Below are 12,541 nucleotides of genomic sequence, written 5' to 3' on the forward strand. Positions count from 1 at the left end.
AACTGGCCGTTTTCTGGGCGTGTGCGAAAAAACGCTGGCGTTCCTGGGAAAAACGCAGGAGTGTCTGGGCGAACGCTGGGTGTGTTTGTGACGTCAAACCAGGAACGAAACTGACTGAACTGATCGCAATGGCTGAGTAAGTCTGGAGCTACTCAGAAACTGCTAAGAAATTTCTGTTCGCAATTCTGCTAAGCTAAGATACACTCCCAGAGTGCAGCGGCTTAGCGTGTGCAATGCTGCTAAAAGCAGCTAGCGAGCTAACAACTCGGAATGAGGGCCATTCTTCCATATTTTGTTGGTTATGAGCAGGACTAAACGTGGCAGGGTTCAGGCATCAGAGGTCCAGGCTTTGCTGGGTATGCAGCTGACACTTGGATACTGCAGGTTAGAGAGGGTCTAGTATGTGAAAAAAGGTCTCCTCTGTGCAGGTGGTAGAGCAGTGCAGTATGTGTAGTTGGGTGCTAGTAACTTATTACTAGACCCTGGAGTTTTAGGATCATAAAAAAAAAAAAATATATATATTTTCAATGTTATTAAAATTACAGTTTAGAATTTATACATTGGGGTATAGTCAATTGAAGTTGGATCCTTTCCGACAGGCATTGTCAGAAAGGATCCGACCAAGCCCTATTCAATGAACGTCCAAATCAGACAGGATTTGGGCGCTCACGACAATATACCTCCCAGATGTGCCCGTCTGTCACTCACAGCTGCAGCTGCCAGAACCCGGCCAGTATAGGTGCAGCTCTTACCTGACAGAGCTGCAGGGACACTCTCTGTTCCGTGTAAAACAGGCACGGCGCCACCGGCTCCCTGTGCTGCTGTCCGCAGAGGCGGGCTGTGAGAGTGCAGGACAGCGGGATCCGGTTTCCCCCGGAAAGCTGTGCTGGCTACTATCGCTGTGCTGTGAGGTCCTGTCCGGGGGCAAACTTGTGCTAGCGCCGCATCAGCACCCGTCCAGCCCCTGCTGAGTAAGAGTATGAATTTGTGCTTCCATTGCCAGGCCAAACTAAACAGGTCTTAAAGTCGGATTAACATTGTCGGAAACGGGGCTAAAAGCTGTCGGGTTTGGCAACGCTTCTGACAATACACGCGCATCGGCAGACGAAGCCACTGATGCGCGTGCATACCGACAAGTTGGAAATTGCCGACTTGTTGGAAAAAACGAGATTTATGGTAAGAACTTACCGTTGTTAAAACTTTTCTGCGAAGTACACTGGGCTCCACAAGGATTCACATTGGGGTGTAGAGTAGGCTCTTGCTCCGAGGCACCAACAGATTCAAAGCTTTTGACTGTTCCCAAGATGCACAGCGTCACCTCCTCTATAACCCCGCCTCCATGCCAGTGAGCTCAGTTTCGTTAACCAGCCCAATGCAGTAGCAGGTACCAGAGACGACAACCGCTCGTAGCCAATGACACCACACACTCACCGCAAGAGAGGGTGTGAGTGGCTATGCCAATACCAACACAAAGAAGCTAAGTGCGTCAGGGTGGGCACCTTGTGAAGCCTAGTGTACCTTGCAGAAAGATTTAGCAATGATAAGTTCTTGCCATAAAGCTCATTTTCTGCTGCGGGGTACACTGGGCTCCGCCCTGTAGTGGGCACAAGAACCCGGCGTCCAAAGGAAGCATCCTGGGAAACGGCGGTATCAAAAGGCATAGAACCTAATAAACGTGTTCCCAGAGGACCACGTAGCCGCCTTGCACAATTGTTCAATGGTCGCACCACGGTGGGCCACCCAAGAAGATCCGACAGAGTAGAATGGGCTTTGATGGTAGCAGGAACTGGACAACCAGCCTGTACATAAGCATGTGCAATCACCATTGCCAGCCACGTTTGTGAAAACCAAACAACACAAAAAGAGAATTTCCTAATGGAGGAAGTTCTCTTCACATAGATACGGAGCGCCCGTACCACATCCAAAGATCGCTCTTTGGAAGACAACGCAGTAGAATTAAAGGCCGGAACCACAATCTCCTGGTTAAGGTGGAAGGAAGACACCACCGTGGGTAAATAACCTTGGCGTGTTCGAAGCACCGCCCAGTTACACTGAAAAATCAAATAGGGAGACTTCTAGGATAAGGCACCCAAGTCCGATACCCTTCTAGCTGAAGCAATAGCCAGCAAAAAACAACACCTTAAGGGAAAGCCACTTAAGGTCAGCAGAGGTAAGAGGCTCAAACAGAGACTCTTGTAAGGCCTCCAAGACCACCGACAGATCCCAAGGGGCCACAGGTGGCACATAAGGAGGCTGAATCCTCAACACACCCTGAGTGAATGTATGGACATCAGGTAGGGTAGTGATCTTTTTCTGAAACCAAACCGACAAGGCAGAGATATGCACCTTCAGGGAGGCCAGACGCAGGCCCAAGTCCAGGCCTTGTTGTAGAAATCGACTATAAGTAGGTTTCCTCCTTGCTTGAACTTCCATAATACTCTGGGCAGGAGTGACACCGGAGGGAACACATACGGCAGCCGAAAGTTCCACGGGATTGACAGAGCATCCACGAACGCTGCTTGAGGATCCCTTGTCCTTGTTACGAAGACCGGAACCTTGTGACTGTGTCGAGACGCCATCAGCTCCACATCTGGGAGACCCCACTTGTCCACGAGAAGTTGAAACACCTCTGGATGTAGGTTCCATTCTCCGGCGTGCACGTCCTGACGACTGAGATAGTCCGCCTCCCAGTTCAGAACGCACGGAATGAACACTGCTGATATGGCCGGCAGATGGCGTTCTACCCACTGAAGAATCCTTGATACTTCCCTCATTGCCATGCAGCTTCGCGTGCGCCTTGATGATTGACTTACGCCACCGTGGTGGCGTTGTCCGATTGTACTTGAACAGGTCTGTTCTGTATGAGATGCTGGACCATTGTCAACGCAGTTCCAGAATGTTTATCGGGAGTAGGGACTCCTCCTCCGTCCACAGACCCTGGAGAGAGTGTTGTTCCAACACCGCGCCCCAACCTCTCAGACTGGCATCCGTTGTCAGCAGAACACAGTTGGATATCCAGAAGGGACAACCCCTGCTCAATGGTTGGTCCTGAAGCCACCAGCTCAACAATAGGCGGACCTCCGGAGACAGGGCGATCATGTGAGATCTGATCCGGTGAGGCAGGCTGTCCCACTTGGATAGAATCAACTTCTGTAGAGGGAGAGAATGGAATTGAGCTTACTCCACCATGTCGAAAGCAGACACCATGAGACCTAACACTTGCATCGCCGAATGAATCGACACTTGTGGACGGGATAGGAAGCATTGGATCTTGTCTTGAAATTTCAGGACTTTCTCCTGGGACAAGAACAACCGCTGGTTGCGAGTGTCCAACAACACTCCCATGTGTACCATGCTCCGAGCCGGAACCAGGGAGGATTTCTTCCAGTTGATCAGCCACCCGTGGGCTATCATGCACTGGACCGTCAGATCCAGATGACACAGGAGAATTTCTGGGGAACTCGCCAGGATCAACAAATAGTCTGGGTATGGTAGTATCCTGACCCCTTGACGGCAGAGTGTAGCCGTCATGACCGCCATTACTTTGGTGAAAACTCGGAGCCGTTGTCAAACCAAAGGGTAACGCCCAAAATTGGTAATGAAGGTTGCCCACCGCAAACCGCAGGTACTGCTGAGATACTGCAATAGGAATATGTAGGTAGGCGTCCTGCATGTCCAGGGATACAATATAGTCCCCAGGCTCCATGGCCAGAACAATAGAGCACAGCGTTTCCATACGAAACCCGCACATGCTTGTTCAAGGACTTCAGATTGAGAATGGGCCGCGAGGACCAGTTCTGTTTCGGGACTAGAAACAGCGGTGAAAAGAACCCCTTGCCCCTCTGGGTCAGAGGCATCTGTACCACCACTCCTGTTGACAGGAGGGAATGTACCACCGAGTGCAACGTGTTTGCTTTTGCCGGATCCAGAGGCACATCTGACAGGCAAAATCGATGAGGGGGTCAATTCTTGAAAGGAATGGCGTAACCTCGAGCGACAACTTCCCTCACCCAGGTATCTGAAGTGGTCTTTAAAAATTCCTGGGCAAAACCTAGAAGTCGGCCCCCTACCTTGGGATCCCCCAGAGGGAGGCCCGTCCCGTCATGCTGCAGGCTTGTCCGTTTTGGAAGCCGGCTGACGGGCGGCCCAGGCACACTTCGGTCTGGGCAGGTCAGGTCTGGAAGCACGAGCTTGCTTTTGGTACGCCTGACCTTTTACTTTACCTGGAGTACGAAAGGGACGAGGGAAAAGTACTTTTAGCCTTCTGTGCGGAAGGAGCCGTACTAGGTAGGCAAGCTGTTTTAGCAGTAGCCAGATCGGCCACAATCTTATTGAGGTCTTCTCCAAAGAGAATGTCTCCCTTGAAAGGAAGCACCTCCAGGGTTTTCTTGGAATCCAAATCCACCGACCAGGATCTCAACCAAAGGATATGTCTGGCCAAGACAGACGTGGCAGCAGCCTTGGCCGTGAGCACCCCGGCATCGGAGGCCGCCTCCTTAAGGTACAGAGAAGCCGTGGCAATATACGAGGGACATTGTCGAGCATGCTCAGATGCGTTGGAAGGCAGTTCCGCCTTGAGATCCTGAGCCCACGCCTCAACAGCCCAAGTCGCTGCAATAGCCCATTAGGGTATAAATCGCTTTTCAACAGCCCTCCACACGACGATCTGTCAGTTCCTTCAGAGAGGTGACGGTAGTTACTGGCAGAGCAGAGGAAGTAACCATGCGCGCCACATGAGACTCTACAGGCGGAGGAGTTTCACAATTGTTACACACCTCCGCAGAGAGAGGATAGCAAGCCAACAGTCTCTTATTCGGTGTAAATTTTGTCCCCGGATTTTCCCAGGATTCCTGACGTATGACAACCAGGTGTTTAGAGTAGGGTAAAACTTGTTTAACCACCTTCTTACGCTTAAACCTATCCGGTTTCTTGGAGACAGTTTCAGGCTCAGAATCATCAGACACTTGAAGAATGAGCCGTATCGCCTCAATCAAATCAGAGACATCCACAGATGACTTCCCCTCCCCATCTGAAACATCAGCATCAGTGGCAGAAAGGTCAGTATCTGCATCGTCATCCTCAGAGGACGTGTCGATTAAAGCCGTAGATTGGAAGGAGGTAATGGCCCTTTTAGAAGACGACTTAGTCTTATGCGGGCGAGAGTGACCCTTAGATTTAGACATGGATCGGTTCAAATGCTGTAACTGAGTGGAAAGCTGATCCGCCCATGGCGTGTTCACAGCGGGGACCACAAACTGTGGTAGTGGCACAGGTGTTCCCACAGGGGGTGTCAATTTAGTCACAAGCGTGTTTAGCAATGTGAAGAATGTAGCCCAAGGTGGGTCCTGTGATGCTCCAAGCGCTACCGACCCACTGGGGGGTAAGGAACCCCCTGAACCTGAACTCTCAGCTGCTAAATTATCCTCCATTACGTCTGCGGCCTCACTACCACGCAGTGTGGGGGAGGCTCCAACATCGTCGCCATGTGTAGCAGACAAAACTATGTGCACAATAATGGGCAACCCGGTACAAGGTGTAGCAGCACTATACCTAGCAAGAACTCTCAGAAAAGAAGCCTAAGATGGCAATAGACATAGAATATATGGTGACTATAAATCACAAGTAAAATTACCCTGTCAGTATATCTTGTGATACAATCCTATATTAATTATAGAAATTAATTACCTGAAACACTTGGCCCCCTCAGGTATAGCAATATAGTAATAGCACACTGAGTGATATAACCTGCAATAAGGCAACCACGCAGCAGCTACATGCACACACACATATATAGTCACAAGTGTACCATGCAGAAATTATGTACCATAAACTGCACTGGACTAGCATTACAAAGTAATACTCAGTATGGCTATATGCGATAACTATAGATATAACAAACACAGTAAGCACTGTATATCACAGGGTGTTTGTACCATACAACCCTGAAGGTATGCACTCTTTCTTAACTAACAGTCCCAGTGACAGGTAGAATACTCAAGTGTCCTGTAGGAAGCACAGCACTGGCAGTCAGGCGGTTCCACAGAAGAGGATTTTCCCCAGCAATCCCAGGAACAGCAAGGCTCTATCTGTAATGGCTGCTGACCGGGAGTGAGAAGGAAGCAGCTCCGGGGCGGAAACATTGTAGAAATGGCAACCTGGGGCTGGGGGGAGGGGCCTCAGGTCCAGCCTGCTCCCCCTGCTGGCATCCCCACCTGGTGTGCGGGCAGAAAACAAAACTGGGGAACTTGGTTCAAAATCCCCTTGACCTGTGCCCAAAATATGACCCTGGTAGCTAGGGGAGCAGCTGCCCAGTACTCAGTGTCCACGCCAGCGCGCGGCCCGCCTCCTACAGCTGCGCTGGATCGCGGTAAAGTGCGGCACAGGAGCCTCTTACCTCCCCCTTGTCTGCAGCCCCGCGATTCGGGAGACGGTGGCGTGTGACTCACTTTAGGAAGAAGCCGGCGCCTCCGCTGCAGTGACCCGGCAACCCCGGAGCGGGAGTATACAGTGCGGCTGGGGGTGATAAGAGACTTTCCTGCGTGCACCTCCGAGAGACTTACTTTGCCTGCAGCAGCCCATGTAGTCTTCTTACAGATTCTTCTGTCCGTCTTTGTAAATGAAGCTCTGAAAAGGCTGCTTAAGGCAGCCTCCTGTAAAGTGCCTGCATACTGCATGGCACCAACTTATAAACGGAGCTCACTGGCATGGAGGCTGGGTTATAGAAGCGGCGGCGCTGTGCATCTTGTGAACAGTCTAAAGCAGGGATGGGGAACCTTCGGCCCTCCAGCTGTTGTTGAACTACACATACCAGCATGCCTTGCTACAGTTTTGCTATTTGGCCATGCTAAAACTGTTGCAGGGCATGCTGGAATGTGTAGTTTAACAACAGCTGGAGGGCCAAAGGTTCCCCACCCCTGGTCTAAAGCTTAGAGCCTGTTGGTGCCTCGGATCAAGATCCTACTATACACCCCAATGTGAATCCTTGTGGAGCCCAGTATACCCCGCAGCAGAAAACGGCCCCCTATTGAATAGGTCGGAACTCCTTCCACCATAAACCTGTAGGAAGCTGCCATCTTTCCAGCAAGACGGCAGCTTCCGACACTTATTGAATACACTCCAATTATATTAAAATAAAATAAAACCCACGCAACATATTCTGTGTGAAAGACTGTGCCTTTATTACAGATGTGTACTGCTACTTTCTTGCAGCGATTTGTTCTTGCGATGCGCTATGCCACATAAGACTGTGATCCATTTGCAGCCACAGTTTCTCATAGAAGCGAATAGATCGCGGGTGCGTGTATACACTTGCATTCACAAATCTTAGGGGCCGGCAGTTGCATTGCGTACACTATGCAGCAAGGCTGTAATATGACACATCTGTATATATGAATTGCATATGAATACTACTCATTCCACACATTTCCACAGTACATTTATATAGTTTAAACTTCAGTAACAGAATTAGATCTTTTTAGGATCTAACAGGTTATTTTAGGTACCAACACCCAGATTTGGTTATTTTAGGTCCCGTAGAACTTAAGGGGGACATTTACTATGCAGTGATAAGAGCGGAGAAGTGAGCCAGTGGAGAAGTGGCCTCATCAACCAATCAGCAGCTCTTTCTCATTTTATAGTATGCAGATTATAGATGTTACTTCAGTGCTGATTGGTTGCCATGGCCAACTTCTCCACTGGCTCACTTCTCCGCTCTTATCACTGCTTAGTAAATTTGCCCCTAAATAGGTTATTCCCTGGTACATAAAACATAAAATAAAATGAAAAGAAAAATAAGATTTTACTTACCGATAAATCTATTTCTCATAGTCCGTAGTGGATGCTGGGGACTCCGTCAGGACCATGGGGAATAGCGGCTCCGCAGGAGACAGGGCACAAAAGCAAGCTTTTAGGATCACATGGTGTGTACTGGCTCCTCCCCCCATGACCCCCCTCCAAGCCTCAGTTAGGTACTGTGCCCGGACGAGCGTACACAATAAGGAAGGATCTTGAATCCCGGGTAAGACTCATACCAGCCACACCAATCACACCGTACAACTTGTGATCTGAACCCAGTTAACAGTATGATAACAAAGAAGTAGCCTCTAAAAAAAGATGGCTCACAACAATAATAACACGATTTTTGTAACAATAACTATGTACAAGTAATGCAGACAATCCGCACTTGGGATGGGCGCCCAGCATCCACTACGGACTATGAGAAATAGATCTATCGGTAAGTAAAATCTTATTTTCTCTAACGTCCTAGTGGATGCTGGGGACTCCGTCAGGACCATGGGGATTATACCAAGGCTCCCAAACGGGCGGGAGAGTGCGGATGACTCTGCAGCACCGAATGAGAGAACTCCAGGTCCTCCTCAGCCAGGGTATCAAATTTGTAGAATTTTACAAACGTGTTCCCCCCTGACCACGTAGCTGCTCGGCAAAGTTGTAAAGCCGAGACCCCTCGGGCAGCCGCCCAAGATGAGCCCACCTTCCTTGTGGAATGGGCATTTACAGATTTTGGCTGTGGCAGGCCTGCCACAGAATGTGCAAGCTGAATTGTACTACAAATCCAACGAGCAATAGTCTGCTTAGAAGCAGGAGCACCCAGCTTTTTGGGTGCATACAATATAAACAGCAAGTCAGACTTTCTGACTCCAGCCGTCCTGGAATTATATACACACACATACACATACACACACATACACACACACATACACACACACATACACACACACACATATATACACATATATACACATATATACACATATATACACATATATACACATATATACACATATATACACATATATTTTCAGGGCCCTGACAACGTCTAGCAACTTGGAGTCCAAGTCCCTAGTAGCCGCAGGCACCACAATAGGTTGTTTCAGGTGAAACGCTGACACCACCTTAGGAAGAAACTGGGGACGAGTCCGCAGTTCTGCCCTGTCCGAATGGAAAATCAAATATGGGCTTTTGTAAGACAAAGCCGCCAATTCTAACACTCGCCTGGCCGAGGCCAGGGCCAACAGCATGGTCACTTTCCATGTGAGATATTTCAAATCCACAGATTTGAGCGGTTCAAACCAATATGATTTGAGGAATCCCAACACTACGTTGAGATCCCACGGTGCCACTGGAGGCACAAAAGGGGCTGTATATGCAATACTCCCTTGACAAATGTCTGGACTTCAGGAACTGAAGTCAATTCTTTCTGGAAGAAAATCTACAGGGCCGAAACTTGAACCTTAATGGACCCCAATTTGAGGCTCATAGACACTCCTGTTTGCAGGAAGTGCAGAAATCGACCTAGTTGAAATTTCTTCGTGGGGCCTTCCTGGCCTCACCCACGCAACATATTTTCACCACATGTGGTGATAACGTTGTGCGGTCACCTCCTTCCTGGCTTTGACCAGGGTAGGTATGACCTCTTCCGGAATGCCTTTTCCCTTAGGATCCGGCGTTCAACCGCCATGCCGTCAAACGCAGCCGCGGTAAGTCTTGGAACAGACATGGTACTTGCTGAAGCAAGTCCCTTCTTAGCTCCCGAGGCCATTAGTCCTCTGTGAGCATCTCTTGAAATTCCGGGTACCAAGTCCCTCTTGGCCAATCCGGAGCCACGAGTATAGTTCTTACTCCTCTACGTCTTATAATTCTCAATACCTTGGTTATGAGAAGCAGAGGAGGGAACACATACACCGACTGTTACACCCGCGGTGTTACCAGGACATCCACAGCTATCGCCTGAAGGTCTCGTGACCTGGCGCAATACCTGTCCCGTTTTTTGTTCGGGCGGGATGCCATCATGTCCACCTTTGGTCTTTCCCAACGGTTCACAATCATGCGGAAAACTTCCCGATGAAGTTCCCACTCTCCCGGGTGGAGGTCGTGCCTGCTGAGGAAGTCTGCTTCCCAGTCGTCCACTCCCGGAATGAACACTGCTGACAGTGCTATCACATGATTTTCCGCCTAGCGAAAAATCCTTGCAGTTTTGCCACTGCCCTCCTGCTTCTTGTGCCGCCCTTTCTGTTTACGTGGGCGACTGCCGTGATGTTATCCCACTGGATCAATACCGGCTGACCTTGAAGCAGAGGTCTTGCTAAGCTTAGAGCATTATAAATTTACCCTTAGCTCCAGTATATTTATGTGGAGAGAATTCTCCAGACTTGATCACACTCCCTGGAAATTTTTTCCCTGTGTGACTGCTCTCCAACCTCTCAGGCTGGCCTCCGTGGTCACCAGCACCCAATCCTGAATGCCGAATCTGCGGCCCTCTAGAAGATGAGCACTCTGTAATCACCACAGGAGAGACACCCTTGTCCTTGGATATAGGGTTATCCGCTGATGCATCTGAAGATGCGATCCGGACCATTTGTCCAGCAGATCCCACTGAAGAGTTCTTGCGTGAAATCTGCCGAATGGAATCGCTTCGTAATAAGCCACCATTTTTACCAGGACTCTTGTGCAATGATGCACTGACACTTTTCCTGGTTTTAGGAGGATCCCGATTAGCTCGGATAACTCCCTGGCTTTCTCCTCTGGGAGAAACCTTTTTCTGGACTGTGTCCAGAATCATCCCTAGGACCAGCAGACGTGTCGTCGGAACAACTGCGGTTTTGGAATATTTAGAATCCACCCGTGTTGTCGTAGAACTACTTGAGATAGTGCTACTCCGACCTCCAACTGTTCTCTGGACCTTGTTCTTATCAGGAAGTCGTCCATTTTCTTTGAAGACGAATCCTCATTTCGGTCATTACCTTGGTAAGGACCCGGGGTGCCTTGGACAATCCAACGGCATCGTCTGAAACTGATAGTGACAGTTCTGTACCACGAACCTGAGGTACCCTCGGTGAGAAAGGCAAATTTTTTGGGACATGGAGGTAAGCATCCCTGATGTCCCGGGACACCATATAGTCCCCTTCTTCCCGGTTCGCTATCACTGCTCTGAGTGACTCCATCTGGATTTGAACTTTTGTAAGTGTTCAAATATTTCAGATTTAGAATAGGTCTCACCTAGCCTTCTGGCTTCAGTACCACCATATAGTGTGGAATAATACCCCTTTCCTTGTTGTAGGAGGGGTACTTTGATTATCACCTGCTGGGAATACAGCTTGTGAATTGTTTTCAATACTGCCTCCCTGTCGGAGGGAGACATTGGTACAGCAGACTACAGGAACCTGCGAGGGGGAAACGTCTCGACATTCCAATCTGTACCCCTTGGATACTACTTGTAGGATCCAGGGGTCCTGTACGGTCCCAGCGTCATGCTGAGAACTTGGTAGAAGCGTTGGAGGGCTTCTGTTCCTGGGAATGGGCTGCCTGCTGCAGTCTTCTTCCCTTTCCTCTATCCCTGGGCAGATATGACTCTTATAGGGACGAAAGGACTGAGGCTGAAAAGACGGTGTCTTTTTCTGCAGAGATGTGACTTAGGGTAAAAAACGGTGGTTTTTCCAGCAGTTGCCGTGACCACCAGGTCCCATGGACCGACCCCAAATAACTCCTCCCCTTTATACGGCAATACATCTTTGTGCCGTTTGGAATCTGCATCACCTGACCACTGTCGTGTCCATAAACATCTTCTTGCAGACTTGGACATCGCATTTACTCTTGATGCCAGAGTGCAAATATCCCTCTGCGCATCTCGCATATATAGAAATGCATCCTTTAAATGCTCTATAGTCAATAAAATATTGTCCCTGTCAAGGGTATCAATATTTTTAGTCAGGGAATCCGACCAAGCCACCTCAGCTCTGCACATCCAGGCTGAGGCGATCGCTGGTCGCAGTATAACACCAGCATGTGTGTGTATACTTTTTAGGATATTTTCCAGCCTCCTATCAGCTGGCTCCTTAAGTACGGCCCTATCTGTAGATGGTACCGCCACTTGTTCTGATAAGCATGTGAGCGCCTTATCCACCCTAAGGGGTGTTTCCCAACGCGCCCTAACTTCTGGCGGGAAAGGGTATACCGCCAATAATTTTTTATCGGGGGAAACCCACGCATCATCACACACTTCATTTAATTTATCTGATTCAGGAAAAACTACAGGTAGTTTTTTCACATCCCACATAATACCCTTTTTTGTGGTACTTGTAGTATCAGAAATATGTAACACCTCCTTCATTGCCCTTAACGTGTGGCCCTAAAGGAAAATACGTTTGTTTCTTCACCGTCGACACTGAAATCAGTGTCCGTGTCTGTGTCGACCGACTGAGGTAAATGGGCGTTTTACAGCCCCTGACAGTGTTTGAGACGCCTGGGCAGGTACTAATTTGTTCGCCGGCCGTCTCATGTCGTCAACCGGCTTGCAGCGTGTTGACATTATCACGTAATTCCATAAATAAGCCATCCATTCCGGTGTCGACTCCCTAGAGAGTGACATCACCATTACAGGCAATTTGCTCCGCCTCCTCACCAACGTTTTCCTCATACATGTCGACACACACGTACCGACATACAGCACACACATAGGGAATGCTCTGATAGAGGACAGGACCCACTAGCCCTTTGGGGAGACAGAGGGAGAGTTTGCCAGCAC

The sequence above is a fragment of the Pseudophryne corroboree genome, chromosome 3, assembly GCF_028390025.1.
Source record: "Pseudophryne corroboree isolate aPseCor3 chromosome 3, aPseCor3.hap2, whole genome shotgun sequence".
Classification (NCBI taxonomy): Eukaryota; Metazoa; Chordata; class Amphibia; order Anura; family Myobatrachidae; genus Pseudophryne; species Pseudophryne corroboree.